The following is a 17,997-nucleotide window of genomic DNA, read 5'->3' on the forward strand; positions in this document are numbered from 1 at the left end:
GAGGAGCTGTGGCCACCGCCATGGTCACCCCATCGCAGGGGATGGAGCACGCCGTCGGCCTACAGCTTGTGGAGATCACTGTTGCTCTTCAGGTCGCGTGGTGATCGGATCTTGCCGATGTGTCCCTCCCCAACGACCTCCTCTTCGCCCGGTTGGCCGACATGGATCTCGCCACTGCTGCCCTCAACTTCTCTGCCTCGAGCTCGACGGTCAGCCCCCATGGATCCCCCAGCTGGAGGGTCACGTGAACCAGCCGTCCTCCCATGCTGCAGCGGCGAGAAGGTGACATGGCTCTCCGTACACGAAGAGTGGAGTTTAGTCAAGTACTTATATACTTGGCCTCTACTGCTGATCCATGTACATGGAGAAGAACAGACAACCGCTCATTCATGCTTCGTTCCACTCCTTTGTGCTACATTACTGGAGGTGACATTTTCCTATCTCTCTATATTGTAACAAGCCTGCTGCCTGCGTAGTTAATGGATTTTTTATTTAAATTTATCGCTGCTTAGTGCTTTGTTGCAATTGTTCACCCAAGATTCTTATATATAATCTGAGCGTATGTAGGCATACTTAGCTTTGCTATTCCATTTTTTCTGGCGCATAGAAATAAGAGTATTGTCCAGGTTAGGTATTAAATTGAGTATGGTATTTGGATTGCTATCAGAATATCTTTTCTATGCATGTGATTTCTTACATCTGGTTATAATATTTGTGAAGACGTGCATTGCACGTGCACTTGGAAGCGGGCCCGTGGCCCGCGCTGGATGGCGCCGACGCCTACCCGAGCCACCTCGTCCGCGTATTCTTGGAGCTGTGGCTGGTCGATTTACATGAAATTAATTCCCCCAGTTCTGGTGACAAATATAATACACATAATCCATATTATTATGCACTAGCGTGTATGTGTGAAATAGATTGATTATGGTCCCGTACCCAATAAGATGGATATGTGTGTGTGTTAGAGAGAGAGGGAGAGGGGGATAGAGAGTGAGGAAGAGGGAGGGAGAGTGTGTGTCTGTGTGTGTGAGGATTTGATGGTAAAAAAAACCGTCAATGTCGTAATATTGAACTCTTAAAGTTAATGTGGCCCGTTGCAACGCACGGGCGTTCTTCTAGTGTACCTGAGTTTACCTTCCTTGTTCACTAGTCTTTTACTATACTACTCCCTTCGTTCCTTTATCTAAGGTGTATTTATTTTTTGAACTCCATCACAAAAGAGGTAGAAGCCACTTGACGAATGGAATTGCACCCTCTGTCAAGTGAACCTGACCCGTGAAGAAGACTTAATGCAACACAAAGCACGCGAACTACACCGGTTGAACCTTGCGGCATTGCGGTCCAGGCAGAAAGCCTTTGGATTTGACTTGCGCAACCATCTCAAGGGCAGCAGCCACCAGGAAAGCACGCAGGCCCTGCACACAGAAGCCGGGAGCTACCATCTCAAAGGGAGGAGCCATCAGGAGAGCGCACAGACCCGGAAGGCAGGAGGCAACGAGGAGGGCAAGCATTTCGCTGACCGCAGGGGTGCTGAATATCCGAGGAAGGAGTTTGTAAGCAAATTTCCCTTCTGCAAGCTCTGCAAAGTGTAGTACTCCAGCGAGAAGGTGAAGGAGTCGCATCTTGCCGGGAAGAAACACAGGCAGAACCTTCAGGCAAGCCATTGAGAGGCAGCAGTTGCAGAGCAGCGGCGGTTTGTTGCGAAGTCGTGTGTTTATTGTACCATGGGTTAGTGTCTGATTAACATGTCAATCTGCAAATGTTAGCACGGTGCAGCTGCAACTTGTCATGTCGGTGGCTGCACTGGAGTTCATTTGGTGAAGAATCTACGTGTTTATGTCCCTAGGTGTCAACATGTTCCATCCAGGTGTACATATTAGGTTTTCTAGATCTTTTAGTTTTAGTTAAACTAGAAAGGAGTGGTTCCCTTTTTCTCCTTTTCGAAAGAGAGCTGATTTCTCCGATTTCCAGTGCTGATCCACTGAGGGTTCTAAGATAGTTGTTGTAATCGAAGAAGAGCTACCATGTGTCGTGCATTGCTATGTACCTTGTGTCATCCAAACATGATTTGGTACCTTGTGTCATCCAAACATGATTTGGTATTGAAATCTCGGAGGCATTTCAAGGGCCAATTCACTGGACAACCAAACATGTGAATTTGTATTCCCATCATTTCAGTTTCCTCACTGATTTGGAATTCAGACCAATACAATACGGAGCTCCCCAATGGAGACATCCAAACGAAGCGTTACAATCTCACCTGCTCCTTGATTTGAGTGAGCCCTAGCCCCTTGAACAATCGCCGCACCATTTGCTTCTTTCTCAGAAGAATCACCAACTTTTGGTTGTATTATCAGATCACATCTGTGGCAGGTTTGCTTTGGGAATTTGATTTCGAATTCGTTTGAAATGTCAGCAGCAATCAAAGTGTCCGTGATTTTATTCGATAATTTGGTCTGTACGGGTAATGATGCCGTATGAGCAAGATCTCATTTATTCCAAGTTTGTTTCCGACGCATGCATCCACACCGTTCAAACTCACTTCGGCATCTCGGCTCTGGTTTCCTTTGTGACTAAGCAAAACATCTTAAGCCGCCGCGATCGATCAATCATTGCTTGTGTGATCGGGCCTAATTTGCTTTTTCACGCTGCTTTTCCTCGCGCGCCCGGCCCCTGCTCTTCTCGTCCCCCACCAACTCCGGCGGCCCGGCCTCAGGTTCTTCTCCCTCTCGCCGTCGCTGCTCTGCTACCACCGGAACCCGAGGACCCGACCGATGGAGTTCTCCCGCCGTGGCCGAGCCACCGACGACGCCGGCGACGGCCAACGCTTCCCTGACCCTCCGCCGCACGGTAACCGTCGAGTCACTGTCACTCTTACCTTCTCCTCGCTGTCTGCCGATCGTTTATCACCTTTTGGTTGTTTCAGTTTTCCTGGGTTCAGATGCAGGCGCTGGTTCGATTCCAAGCCAAGAACTCGGGAACCTCGACCGCTGGGAGTGGGATACCTTACAATTTATACTAGAGAACTATATTTCGGATCTGTTTGTGAGGCACAAGATAAAAGAATCGGACATAGTTTGTGCAATCTTACCGCCAAAAGAATAAAAAACACTTGCAAATGTAGTAGTACAACTCTTCCACCGACAGATCATATGTTGTAGAGCGGTTGTGCAAAGGGACGCGCTGGTGTAGAATTCTTGTCACGCTGACACATCTAATGGCCGCACAATGCTGCTGATGCACGCAGGAGACCCGATGCTGGTGATGAGGGACGCGCTGCTGTGGCAGCTCCAGAAGGACCGCCTTCGCCAGGAGATCATCGTGGCCGAGCTGGCCAAGATAGAGCGTGCCATGGCCCTGCATACCACTGGAGTTTCTGTTTATACTTTAGAGGCTTCCCTTACAATTTTCATTAAAAAAATGACACCATGATACGAATCTGAAAAGACAGTGTAAATAATCATAATTTTCTGTGGTGATAGAATATATTATGATGAGCTACTTTGCAAAAACAATAGTATTTGGGGGTGTAAATTGCTAAAACAAATCTCATCTAAGCCCTTCCTCAAAAATTTCCTTCATAGTTCGGTCCGAGGCTGGGCCCCCTCGGTCTCAACATAGCTCCGCCAGTGGTGTCCACCCAAACATAATACAACCAGTGTCACAACTGCATGATTGACACATTGAAATTCGAAGTGCGGTCCGAGGCTGGGCTCCCTTCATTCCTTTATATAAGGTGTATTTGTTTTTCCTAAACTAGATCATGATAGGCGCGCGTTGCCGCGCCCGTTCATTTTTTCGATAGAATAATAGGAAATCCATAAAAATGTATGATGGCATAAAACACACACAACCAATTCCCAAAAAATGGAAGGACACACTCTGAACTACAAATAATCAAATAACACAATGACATATTTTCTAAGTCATTCAGCAGCCAGGTTGAGCTACCGGCTATTTTTTTGCACTAAAATGAAACAAATTTAATTCTAACAAACGGATGTGAAACCTCTTTTACCGGGAAGGATTGCCATAGTCCGGAGATGGAGACAAACAAAGATGGTTTTCCCGTCTCATCAACATTTTTTTTAGAACGAAGGCTCGCGATGAGCCCGGCTTTGAATTAACGAAGCCATCAACCGGCCAGGAATTACAACACCACATCAAGCACATCGGCCGAATGATACAAGGGAGCACCCTAGGAAACTTACAACTCAACGCAGTATACAAGCTCACAACATAAAGAAGAGAAAGCCCAAGCTAGTACACGCCGCAGACCGCAGCAACCAAGAACCAAGGATTGCGACCAACATGAACACGACGAGGACCTGCCAAAACAGAGTGGAGTTGTGGACATGACTGAGTCCAAGGTTGGAGGAAACAAATCATCTTCCTTTGCTCTCGCCGTAGAGGGACCCTACCCTCTCGCCTTGGATCGAAAGGCGCCGCCGACGGACATGAGAGACACTCTCCCTAGAGCAGGAGAGATGTCGACCTCGAGTCCTGGAACAGGCACAGAGCACACCTCCTAGGACATAAGCACACCTCGTATGACACACCGGCGCAACCAAGGACCCCTGAAAGACAGCGGGAAAGCCACCGGGAGCAGCCACTGAAGAACGAGCAGCAAGGACATCAGGAGAGGTCGCAGAGCGACGAGGGCGAGCCGGACCTCCCCATAGCCACCTGAGAACCATAGCCGCCCAAAACTCCACCTTTGTCGCCCCTCACCCGAACGCACGCTCCCCAGGCGGCACCTCCAAGGAGGACACGACGCGCAGCACGCTGTCACCGCCCAATCCAAGAAGGATTTTGGGCTTTCACCGGGAGGGGAACGGGGGTGGATTGGGTGGGACCTCGGCTGCACCTTCAATGAGGAAGGGCGGCGCCCAAGGGCGTCGCTGCCGCCGGACCGGAACAGCCGACCGATGGTTTCCCACGGTCCCAAAACCACACCACCAGGCACCCATCCACGCCTATCCGGCGACCGAAGCTGCTGAAACCGGCGAGGGTGAGGAGCCAAAGGGAAGGGGAGCCGAACCTCAGATCTGGCGGGGGGTCTCCACGCCACAGCCACCACCCGCCGCCGTCCCACCACCTGCCTGGTCGGGAACACCGGCCGAGATCCCCCGCGGATGCCGCCAGCCGGGGGGACGCCGCCGCCGCGCCATGAAGGGCCGCCGCCCCAGATCCGCCGTCCTCCTCCAGGAACGGAGCGAGCAGGGCCTCGCCGCCACCTTCACCGGCGACCGCGCAGGCTTGCTGGCGGCCTCCTCGGGTGGCGACGAGGGGGGGAGGAGGCAGGGGGGGCGGCGCTAGGTGGGAACCCTAGTCGCCTCCCGAGTCGCCCGAACGGACGACGCGGGGGCGGGGGGGGGGGCGTTGATCGGCTCTTGAATTTGTCTCATCAACATCATCAGCACATATTGAAAAGTACACCTATAAACTTGTCATTTTTTTGAGAGAATACATGTAATCCCCTTTGTCAAATATGAGGCATTGAAAAAATACCCAATAATAGTGTGACAATACTGTAACTAATCGCCCAACCAGCTCCAGCCGGTCATGACGCATGCATGTCTTTGTCGCTGTGATGTAAAGCTTGACAAGAATAAAGAAAACTGAGAATATCATGGTGCCTGCTATTCCTAGCAGCAAGAGTATATATATACTTCCCAAACCAAATAGTTGAAGTTGGAACTGTTTCACCTAAATTAAATAACCTCCAACCACCTCGAGCCGGTCATGATGCATGCATGTTTTTTTCGTTTGAATAGCCTGCAAGGTATCATCAGTTATTTGTGAATATGTCAAAAGCTAATAACTGACCTATTTGTGAAGATGTAAAAAGCTAACAACTGACCTAACATAACTATTGTATTCCGAAGCTTGTTAAAATCAACAAACTGAAAGCAAACCAAATACATTTATTATGAATGGAATATTTTGCCTGATCCATGAACAGGTTGAATAATTTGTCAATTAGGCTCGGGTGACCAGCCAATATGCTTGAGGAATTACACCTGCATTAGTCAAACAAACACACAGATTTAGATTCACAAGACCAATTTACTCAATGAAACAAAACAATGTCTAAATACTCTTAACTTGGTAGTCCTGATAAATAATGATCTTGTTCTTAGTCGATGTACTACAACACATGAAAATAGGCCAAACCAATGAATGGATGGCCCACAGAAAGAACGCAGAAATCTCCAAATTTCTGCCCACTCAATTTATAAAATAACTAATGCAGCTAGCAGACATACCTCTCAACATTCCTACCATAGCCTCTATAAGCTGGAATTCTAGGAGTATTGGTTATTTTCATATGTTACAACCTGTTATTTTTCCTCAACGCTGCAACAACACCACACCATGCAAATATAATTTAACATATGTAAAGTGAAAAAAACTGCATGTGTCCTGTAAACGTGCCGCTTCAACTATACCGAATCAAGCATCGCTTCAGGTCATCCAGCTCAGAGAAAAGCTGTTGTACCATTACACAGAAGTAACTCACAAAATGTCTGGCTTAATCAGAATAAGGATGGCCTAAATAGCTCACAAAATAAATGATAGAGCTTGACAGAAAATATATTTAATTTAATTTGAAGAGAGGTCAAAAATCTGGAATCAGCTTCCGTCATGGAAAGGGGATTTCAGTTATGAACACAATGTACATACATGAGAAAAAACATAGAACCAGTGATAACTTAGTGAGGAGCCAATCATGAAACCAGTGAATTAGTATGAAGATATTGAATTTGCAACAAATTAGAAATAGATACAGCAGCCAAGGAAAAACATCCTAGAAGCGAAAGTTGGCCTTACATTAGAGAATAGACACATTTTGCACAGCAAAGAAAATTAGATCTACTGATCTCCACTGCCGTATTCTTTTTTTTCTTAAACATGTCCACTGTCACATGTTTCTTATAATGCATGAAAGAAGTAGAAAGAGATATAGCATATATCGAAGATCAAAATGCTGGGGAGAGGGAAAGAAAAAAATACTTCAATACATCCCCAATATACTTTCAATCAAAACACCCAGCTCTAACATGAAAAAAGATGTTATTGACCAATCTGCAGCTGTATAGTGAGTTGGTAATCAATTATTTGGAGAACAGAGACATTAGACTTTTTTGCTACAGAATACAGGTATCGGAAATATATGTCCTCACAAACGTCCTGATATCTGATTGACATCGACCAAATCCAAAAGATACATCAGAAAGCTATGTCTAGTCGTGAGCAGTGAGGATTACAGGGTTAGAATATCTGAATATTTAGGAGGATAAATACCCGAAGATATCATATTTTTCACATCATATCTGGTGAACACTGACATCATATCGGCAATTCATCAAACAGTTCAAGTGCAAAGGCTAAAGCGCCATCTCAACAGAAAGAAATTGGAAATATGGTAGTTGTAGAGAGTGCCACGGCAGGTTAGCATGGTCCATACCTTTAGATCGCTGCAGAGGTGCACGTATAGGAGGGGTCGGGGCATACACATCCACATGCTGCCATTGTAGACACCGTAACCGGCCGTGCCTCCATCAGCAAGTGACCGATGCTATTTCGATCGCGCCAAAAGATCATATGACGTATGATCGTACCTTGCTTGCCGGGGGCTCGACCGAGGTAGGATCCAGCAACGGGGCAACCGAGAAGTTCAAACCCGGCGTAGAAAGAAGCTGGACCAGGCCTGCGGCGGCAACTCGCCCACCATCTCCTTCTTGTGCTTGCGGTCTTTCGGATCCTCGTGCGTGTCCGACGTGTACCCGCCGTCGGGGGTGCCTTTGTCGCTCGGTCGAGAGAGGGATGTCGTGGCTCGAGGTTGGCGTCGACAGTGGCAGCGGCGGCGGTGACGCACAACGATACGGTCGGAGGCGAGGTCAAGGGGGTGCCTTCGTCGCTCGGGTGAGAGAGGAACGCCGTGGCTGGAGGTTGGCGTCGACAGTGGCAGTGGCGGCGGCGGCGAGGGGAGGTCGGGGAAAGAGATAGACGAAGGAGAGGGACGTGTTTGCGGGCTTCGTGGGGTTGAATGAGCTCCGAGTGTAAACAGGCCCGATTAACCAGAGGCCACCGTTTTTTCTCTCGGAGTAGGAGCCGCTTAGACAGCGGCCCAGTTAGCGCGAAACTGAGCATCGGACGGCCAAGATGACCCAGATTCTTAATCTGACGGCCAAAATCTTCAAATGCGTGAGAGGGCTGGAATAGTGCGCGGTTGTAATGTATTTAAATATTCCACAATGTAAGGTGTATTTCGCTTTTCCTCTCATATTTTCATGTGTGCCCTCTCATATTTATCACCTTTTGGTTGTTTCAGTTTTCCTGGGTTCAGATGCAGGCGCTGGTTCGATTCCAAGCCAAGAACTCGGGAACCTCGACCGCTGGGAGTGGGATACCTTACAATTTATACTAGAGAACTATATTTCGGATCTGTTTGTGAGGCACAAGATAAAAGAATCGGACATAGTTTGTGCAATCTTACCGCCAAAAGAATAAAAAACACTTGCAAATGTAGTAGTACAACTCTTCCACCGACAGATCATATGTTGTAGAGCGGTTGTGCAAAGGGACGCGCTGGTGTAGAATTCTTGTCACGCTGACACATCTAATGGCCGCACAATGCTGCTGATGCACGCAGGAGACCCGATGCTGGTGATGAGGGACGCGCTGCTGTGGCAGCTCCAGAAGGACCGCCTTCGCCAGGAGATCATCGTGGCCGAGCTGGCCAAGATAGAGCGTGCCATGGCCCTGCATACCACTGGAGTTTCTGTTTATACTTTAGAGGCTTCCCTTACAATTTTCATTAAAAAAATGACACCATGATACGAATCTGAAAAGACAGTGTAAATAATCATAATTTTCTGTGGTGATAGAATATATTATGATGAGCTACTTTGCAAAAACAATAGTATTTGGGGGTGTAAATTGCTAAAACAAATCTCATGTAAGCCCTTCCTCAAAAATTTCCTTCATAGTTCGGTCCGAGGCTGGGCCCCCTCGGTCTCAACATAGCTCCGCCAGTGGTGTCCACCCAAACATAATACAACCAGTGTCACAACTGCATGATTGACACATTGAAATTCGAAGTGCGGTCCGAGGCTGGGCTCCCTTCATTCCTTTATATAAGGTGTATTTGTTTTTCCTAAACTAGATCATGATAGGCGCGCGTTGCCGCGCCCGTTTATTTTTTCGATAGAATAATAGGAAATCCATAAAAATGTATGATGGCATAAAACACACACAACCAATTCCCAAAAAATGGAAGGACACACTCTGAACTACAAATAATCAAATAACACAATGACATATTTTCTAAGTCATTCAGCAGCCAGGTTGAGCTACCGGCTATTTTTTTGCACTAAAATGAAACAAATTTAATTCTAACAAACGGATGTGAAACCTCTTTTACCGGGAAGGATTGCCATAGTCCGGAGATGGAGACAAACAAAGATGGTTTTCCCGTCTCATCAACATTTTTTTTAGAACGAAGGCTCGCGATGAGCCCGGCTTTGAATTAACGAAGCCATCAACCGGCCAGGAATTACAACACCACATCAAGCACATCGGCCGAATGATACAAGGGAGCACCCTAGGAAACTTACAACTCAACGCAGTATACAAGCTCACAACATAAAGAAGAGAAAGCCCAAGCTAGTACACGCCGCAGACCGCAGCAACCAAGAACCAAGGATTGCGACCAACATGAACACGACGAGGACCTGCCAAAACAGAGTGGAGTTGTGGACATGACTGAGTCCAAGGTTGGAGGAAACAAATCATCTTCCTTTGCTCTCGCCGTAGAGGGACCCTACCCTCTCGCCTTGGATCGAAAGGCGCCGCCGACGGACATGAGAGACACTCTCCCTAGAGCAGGAGAGATGTCGACCTCGAGTCCTGGAACAGGCACAGAGCACACCTCCTAGGACATAAGCACACCTCGTATGACACACCGGCGCAACCAAGGACCCCTGAAAGACAGCGGGAAAGCCACCGGGAGCAGCCACTGAAGAACGAGCAGCAAGGACATCAGGAGAGGTCGCAGAGCGACGAGGGCGAGCCGGACCTCCCCATAGCCACCTGAGAACCATAGCCACCCAAAACTCCACCTTTGTCGCCCCTCACCCGAACGCACGCTCCCCAGGCGGCACCTCCAAGGAGGACACGACGCGCAGCGCGCTGTCACCGCCCAATCCAAGAAGGATTTTGGGCTTTCACCGGGAGGGGAACGGGGGTGGATTGGGTGGGACCTCGGCTGCACCTCCAACGAGGAAGGGCGGCGCCCAAGGGCGTCGCTGCCGCCGGACCGGAACAGCCGACCGATGGTTTCCCACGGTCCCAAAACCACACCACCAGGCACCCATCCATGCCTATCCGGCGACCGAAGCTGCTGAAACCGGCGAGGGTGAGGAGCCAAAGGGAAGGGGAGCCGAACCTCAGATCTGGCGGGGGGTCTCCATGCCACAGCCACCACCCGCCGCCGTCCCACCACCTGCCTGGTCGGGAACACCGGCCGAGATCCCCCGCGGATGCCGCCAGCCGGGGGGACGCCGCCGCCGCGCCATGAAGGGCCGCCGCCCCAGATCCGCCGTCCTCCTCCAGGAACGGAGCGAGCAGGGCCTCGCCGCCACCTTCACCGGCGACCGCGCAGGCTTGCTGGCGGCCTCCTCGGGTGGCGACGAGGGGGGGAGGAGGCAGGGGGGGCGGCGCTAGGTGGGAACCCTAGTCGCCTCCCGAGTCGCCCGAACGGACGACGTGGGGGCGGGGGGGGGGGGGGGGGGCGTTGATCGGCTCTTGAATTTGTCTCATCAACATCATCAGCACATATTGAAAAGTACACCTATAAACTTGTCATTTTTTTGAGAGAATACATGTAATCCCCTTTGTCAAATATGAGGCATTGAAAAAATACCCAATAATAATGTGACAATACTGTAACTAATCGCCCAACCAGCTCCAGCCGGTCATGACGCATGCATGTCTTTGTCGCTGTGATGTAAAGCTTGACAAGAATAAAGAAAACTGAGAATATCATGGTGCCTGCTATTCCTAGCAGCAAGAGTATATATATACTTCCCAAACCAAATAGTTGAAGTTGAAACTGTTTCACCTAAATTAAATAACCTCCAACCACCTTGAGCCGGTCATGATGCATGCATGTTTTTTTCGTTTGAATAGCCTGCAAGGTATCATCAGTTATTTGTGAATATGTCAAAAGCTAATAACTGACCTATTTGTGAAGATGAAAAAGCTAACAACTGACCTAACATAACTATTGTATTCCGAAGCTTGTTAAAATCAACAAACCGAAAGCAAACCAAATACATTTATTATGAATGGAATATTTTGCCTGATCCATGAACAGGTTGAATAATTTGTCAATTAGGCTCGGGTGACCAGCCAATATGTTTGAGGAATTACACCTGCATTAGTCAAACAAACACACAGATTTAGATTCACAAGACCAATTTACTCAATGAAACAAAACAATGTCTAAATACTCTTAACTTGGTAGTCCTGGATAAAAATAATGATCTTGTTCTTAGTCGATGTACTACAACACATGAAAATAGGCCAGACCAATGAATGGATGCCCACAGAAAGAACGCAGAAATCTCCAAATTTCTGCCCACTCAATTTATAAAATAACTAATGCAGCTAGCAGACATACCTCTCAACATTCCTACCATAGCCTCTATAAGCTGGAATTCTAGGAGTATTGGTTATTTTCATATGTTACAACTTGTTATTTTTCCTCAACGCTGCAACAACACCACACCATGCAAATATATTTAACATATGTAAAGTGAAAAAAACTGCATGTGTCCTGTAAACGTGCCGCTTCAAATGTATCGAATCAAGCATCGCTTCAGGTCATCCAGCTCAGAGAAAAGCTGTTGTACCATTACACAGAAGTAACTCACAAAATGTCTGGCTTAATCAGAATAAGGATGGCCTAAATAGCTCACAAAATAAATGATAGAGCTTGACAGCAAATATATTTAATTTAATTTGAAGAGAGGTCAAAAATCTGGAATCAGCTTCCGTCATGGAAAGGGGATTTCAGTTATGAACACAATGTACATACATGAGAAAAAAACATAGAACCAGTGATAACTTAGTGAGGAGCCAATCATGAAACCAGTGAATTAGTATGAAGATATTGAATTTGCAACAAATTAGAAATAGATACAGCAGCCAAGGAAAAACATCCTAGAAGCGAAAGTTGGCCTTACATTAGAAAATAGACACATTTTGCACAGCAAAGAAAATTAGATCTACTGATCTCCACTGCCATATTCTTTTTTTTCTTAAACATGTCCACTGTCACATGTTTCTTATAATGCATGAAAGAAGTAGAAAGAGATATAGCATATATCGAAGATCAAAAATGCTGGGGAGAGGGAAAGAAAAAAAGTACTTCAATACATCCCCAATATACTTTCAATCAAAACACCTAGCTCTTACATGAAAAAAGATGTTATTGACCAATCTGCAGCTGTATAGTGAGTTGGTAATCAATTATTTGGAGAACAGAGACATTAGACTTTTTTGCTACAGAATACAGGTATCGGAAATATATGTCCTCACAAACGTCCTGATATCTGATTGACATCGACCAAATCCAAAAGATACATCAGAAAGCTATGTCTAGTCGTGAGCAGTGAGGATTACAGGGTTAGAATATCTGAATATTTAGGAGGATAAATACCCGAAGATATCATATTTTTCACATCATATCTGGTGAACACTGACATCATATCGGCAATTCATCAAACAGTTCAAGTGCAAAGGCTAAAGCGCCATCTCAACAGAAAGAAATTGGAAATATGGTAGTTGTAGAGTGCCACGGCAGGTTAGCATGGTCCATACCTTTAGATCGCTGCAGAGGTGCACGTATAGGAGGGGTCGGGGCATACACATCCACATGCTGCCATTGTAGACACCGTGACCGGCCGTGCCTCCATCAGCAAGTGACCGATGCTATTTCGATCGCGCCAAAAGATCATATGACGTATGATCGTACCTTGCTTGCCGGGGGCTCGACCGAGGTAGGATCCAGCAACGGGGCAACCGAGAAGTTCAAACCTGGCGTAGAAAGAAGCTGGACCAGGCCTGCGGCGGCAACTCGCCCACCATCTCCTTCTTGTGCTTGCGGTCTTTCGGATCCTCGTGCGTGTCCGACGTGTACCCGCCGTCGGGGGTGCCTTTGTCGCTCGGTCGAGAGAGGGATGTCGTGGCTCGAGGTTGGCGTCGACAGTGGCAGCGGCGGCGGTGACGCACAACGATACGGTCGGAGGCGAGGTCAAGGGGGTGCCTTCGTCGCTCGGGTGAGAGAGGAACGCCGTGGCTGGAGGTTGGTGTCGACAGTGGCAGTGGCGGCGGCGGCGAGGGGAGGTCGGGGAAAGAGATAGACGAAGGAGAGGGACGTGTTTGCGGGCTTCGTGGGGTTGAATGAGCTCCGAGTGTAAACATGCCCGATTAACCAGAGGCCACCGTTTTTTCTATCGGAGTAGGAGCCGCTTAGACAGCGGCCCAGTTAGCGCGAAACTGAGCATCGGACGGCCAAGATGACCCAGATTCTTAATCTGACGGCCAAAATCTTCAAAGGCGTGAGAGGGCTGGAATAGTGCGCGGTTGTAATGTATTTAAATATTCCACAATGTAAGGTGTATTTCGCTTTTCCTCTCATATTTTCATGTGTGCCCTTTCACCATCCAGTACATGCCTTCTATGAAAAGTAGTAGATACTCCTCAATAGGAAGGTAGTAAAAAAATCTCTCTCCCTGATTGCATGCGTTCACATTTCTCTGTCTCTCATCCCACCGACTAATTTATGGACATATAGTTTCTTAAAGTTGCTAACTTTTTTGGATACGGATAGATCCGCTTCCGCATAGGTATTTCTTCTAAAATTTGGTACCAAATTTATATTTGTAAAGTAAGATTGGATATTTCTCATATTCACTTCCATTTTTGTTCTGATGCAGATGTTGACTTGCCATACGCATTTTATCGAGGGACATTTACATTTATGCTCCTAATTTGCGCCCACTTTCAGATTTACCCCTAAATTTTTGATGTGCTCAAATTTGCCGCTAAAAATCATTTTAAGTCGCAGGAATGCCCTCCCATCTGGTTAAAGTTTTTTGACCAAAACTTTGAAAATTCATAACAAATTCATACGAAGTCAGAAAAATGCAAATAAGATATCCAAATGTTCATACAAACATCACCTATACGCGCATGTCATTTACGTTCCTCACCTACATGTGCATTTATCTGTATTCACCCTAAATTGTTTTTAATGTTATAAACCCTAAAAAGCTTTAAAAATTGCTTTTGTCATGAACGTAAATGACATGTGCATATAGGTGTTGTTTTTATGAGCATTTTGATATCTTATTTTGCATTCTTATAAGTTCATATGAATTTGTTATGAATTTTCAAAGTTTTGGTCAAACAACTTTGACCAGATGGAAGGGCATTCCTGTGACTTAAAATGCTTTTTAGGGGCAAATTTGAGCACATCAAAAAGTTAGGGGTAAATTTGAGTAGTGGGTTCGAGTTAGGGGCACAAATGTAAATGTCCCTTTTATCGAATACGAATATCAAATATATTAAATTATCTCCCGCCACTTTCCACGCTTATATACATCTAACTCCCACTAAAAAAGGGAAACGTTTGGGTACGGATGACCGGTCGAGCGCTCGGCCGGCCGCGTCGCGAGTCAGTGCGCCACATCACCCTTCCATGCGCCCGCACGACTAATCACTATGGGCCCCACTCCACCGCTATTCCCCGTCGCTTCTTTTCTTATCCTCATCTCCTTTCTTCATTTTCCTCAACCGCCTCTGCTTCAGACCACCAAATCCACCATGGACGTACATCCCAGCTCTCTCTCATCTACTCTACGCCTCGGCAGCTGGACGCCTGCACCCAAAGCCAACCGACAACCCCACCATCCACCCCACAACAGGAGCGACCACGACGGGGGGCGCTCCTGCTGCTGCGACCGGTGGCGATGCGCAGGGGCCATGGCACGACGGTGTAGGAGGGTGCTCGTAGCCACCGTTGGGGGTGGTGCTGGAGCCGTTTGGGCAGTGTTGACGGCCGTCGTCCATCCCCTCTTCCCCTGCCCCTCCAGCGCAACCAGCTAATAATTTTGCTGGAACTGGCCAGCGGAGAATGGAACCGGTAGAGCGATAAGCTGCAACCAATATTGGCGGTGAGTCGAACATGCTGCAACCGACAAATCACTAAGCTACAACCAACGTTTGTTTTTGCTGGGACTAGTGAAGCTTTTTGCTGCCATCGACGACGGCGAGCCTTTTTTGCTGGAACTGGGTTTTTGTTTTGCTGGAACCATGTTTTTGTTTTGGTGGAATCAAACCATTTGTTTTGCTAGATTCATACTATCCAAGCTAACCGGCAGTGGGCAGTTGCCTGCATGTCCATGGCTGCAACCGCCCGTGAAAAAGCTGCCTCCAGCTAATAGGAAAGTTGCCATGGGCGCTCACAGAAGCTGCGACGACGGTGACCCGCGAGATGGCAACGTGCTAGAACTAGGGCAGCAGGATGCTCGAACCAACGGAGTTTTTTGCTGCGACCGGTGTTATTCTTTGTTGGAACCGAATGGTGTTTTTGCTGGCACCGCATGTTTTTGCTGCAACAGCATCAAATTTTGCAGAATTTGTTGTTTATTTTTGCTGGAACCAGCAATGTTGGGTGGTGGGATGTTGAGGTGGTGGGGGTTCGCTTGCGCCGGCAGCGGTTTTTGGTTCGCCCACAACGTTTTTTGTTGGATCAATGCTTTTGTTTTGCTGCATCCGTCGCTAGAGGAGCCGCACACAAACGACAGTGGAGCGGAGCCAGCAGTGGTGGACATGCGGCCAGCGGCGCCCTACAGCACACCGGCAGTGCTGTGAGATTGCAGGAACAAAGGGGGGCTGGGTGCGCTGCGAGATGCATGGCGCAGCGGGGGGATTTTTCCAGCGAGATGCGCGATGTGGCGGGGTATGCACGAGGTCGAAGACACTTGGAGGTGAATCAGACGGTTGAGAATAGTTGCATCGTACGGCTGCAGGCCGACCGGCCAAAACGTTCGGCCGGCGCGCCGGCGCCTATCAGTCGCCCCAAAAAATGCCTAATTCTCCTCGGTTATTGGAAGGGAAATCATCTGCCCGTTTAAAAAATGCAAATGGTTTTTTGGAGGAAATATAATCCGTCATATACATGCAATAATCACCTGGAGTCTTTATCACAGTTGCCGTATGAGAGCTTAGCTAGTGTACAGCTGAAAGGTGGTTGCCCAGACTCATTACACTTTGTCTGGTAGCGACACTTTATGATGGAGACAAATCCGCATATCTAGAGGTAGGGATTCTAAGCTAGTCCCTAAGCTAGATGTCTTGGAACAAGGGTAACAAGGACATAGGGATTTTACCCAGGTTCGACTCTCTTGAAGAGATAGTACCTTACATCATGCTTGTGACGCCCCCGATTCAATCGTACACTAATCATGCACGCAAACGTGTATGATCAAGATCAGGGACTCACGGGAAGATATCACAACACAACTCTAAAAACATAAATAAGTCATACAAGCATCATAATACAAGCCAGGGGCCTCGAGGGCTCGAATACAAGTGCTCGATCATAGACGAGTCAGCGGAAGCAACAATATCTGAGTACGGACATAAGTTAAACAAGTTTGCCTTAAGAAGGCTAGCACAAACTGGGATACAGATCGAAAGAGGCGCAGGCCTCCTGCCTGGGATCCTCCTAAACTACTCATGGTCGTCGTCAGCAGCCTGCACGTAGTAGTAGGCACCTCCAGTGTAGTAGGAATCATCGTCGATGGTGGCGTCTGGCTCCAGAGCTCCAGCATCTGGTTGCGACAACCTGGTAGGAGGGAAAGAGGGAAAAAGGGGGGAGAAAGCAACCGTGAGTACTCATCCAAAGTACTCGCAAGCAAGGAGCTACACTACATATGCATGGGTATATGTGTAAAGGGCCATGTCGGTGGACTGAACTGCAGAATGCCAGAATAAGAGGGGTATAGCTAATCCTGTCGAAGACTACGCTTCTGGCAGCCTCCGTCTTGTAGCATGTAGAAGAGAGTAGATTGAAGTCCTCCAAGTAGCATCTCCAAGTAGCATCTCCAAGTAGCATCTCCAGTAGCATCGCATAGCATAATCCTACCCGGCAATCCTCCCCTCGTCGCCCTGTGGAAAAGCGATCACCGGGTTGTCTGTGGAACTTGGAAGGGTGTGTTTTATTAAGTATCAGGTTCTAGTTGTCATAAGGTCAAGGTACAACTCCAAGTCGTCCTGTTACCGAAGATCACGACTATTCAAATAGATTAACTTCCCTGCAGGGGTGCACCAACTTACCCAGCACGCTTGATCCCATTTGGCCGGACACACTTTCCTGGGTCATGCCGGCCTCGGAAGATCAACATGTCGCAGCCCCACCTAGGCAAAACAGAGAGGCCAACATGCCGGTCTAAACCTAAGCGCACATGGGTCTGGGCCCATCGCCCATAGCACACCTGCACGTTGCGAGGGCGGCCGGAAGCAGACCTAGCCTAACAGGCGTTCCAGTCCAATCCGGCGCGCGCCGCTCCGTCGCTGACGTCTGAAGTGCTTCGGCTGATACCACGACGTCGGGATACCCATAACTACTCCCGCGTAGATGGTTAGTGCGTATAGGCTCGTAGCCAACTCAGATCAAATACCAAGATCTCGTTAAGCGTGTAAATATCCGCGAACGCCGAACAGGGCCAGGCCAACCTCTCTCCTAGGCGGTCTCAACCTGCCCTGTCGCTCCGCCACAAAGATCCACTCGCGGGTGCTCCACCAGCCGACCCGACTTTAGTCTCCACATGTATCATTTATAAAGTATATACTCCCTCCGTTCCTAAATACTTGTCTTTCTAGGCATTTCAACAAATGACTACATACGGAGCAAAATGA

General features: G+C 47.9%; 2 long non-coding RNA genes across 3 annotated transcripts; both read right to left on the reverse strand.

The window, feature by feature from the left end:
• Positions 1–5,426: 5,426 nt before the first annotated feature.
• Positions 5,427–8,069, reverse strand: LOC123112082 (uncharacterized). 2 transcript variants are annotated; one of them, XR_006455100.1, is made up of 4 exons: positions 7,626–8,069; positions 7,472–7,529; positions 5,864–6,023; positions 5,427–5,778 (listed from the first exon to the last, which is right to left on the reverse strand). It is a non-coding gene; the product is annotated as an uncharacterized lncRNA (long non-coding RNA). The 2 variants fall into 2 exon arrangements; XR_006455099.1 differs by having other exon boundaries at positions 7,472–8,069.
• Positions 8,070–10,876: 2,807 nt separating this feature from the next.
• Positions 10,877–13,439, reverse strand: LOC123112083 (uncharacterized). The gene is made up of 3 exons (XR_006455101.1): positions 12,892–13,439; positions 11,282–11,441; positions 10,877–11,197 (listed from the first exon to the last, which is right to left on the reverse strand). It is a non-coding gene; the product is annotated as an uncharacterized lncRNA (long non-coding RNA).
• Positions 13,440–17,997: the final 4,558 nt, after the last annotated feature.

Source organism: Triticum aestivum, chromosome 5B, assembly GCF_018294505.1.
Source record: "Triticum aestivum cultivar Chinese Spring chromosome 5B, IWGSC CS RefSeq v2.1, whole genome shotgun sequence".
Lineage (NCBI taxonomy): Eukaryota > Viridiplantae > Streptophyta > Magnoliopsida > Poales > Poaceae > Triticum > Triticum aestivum.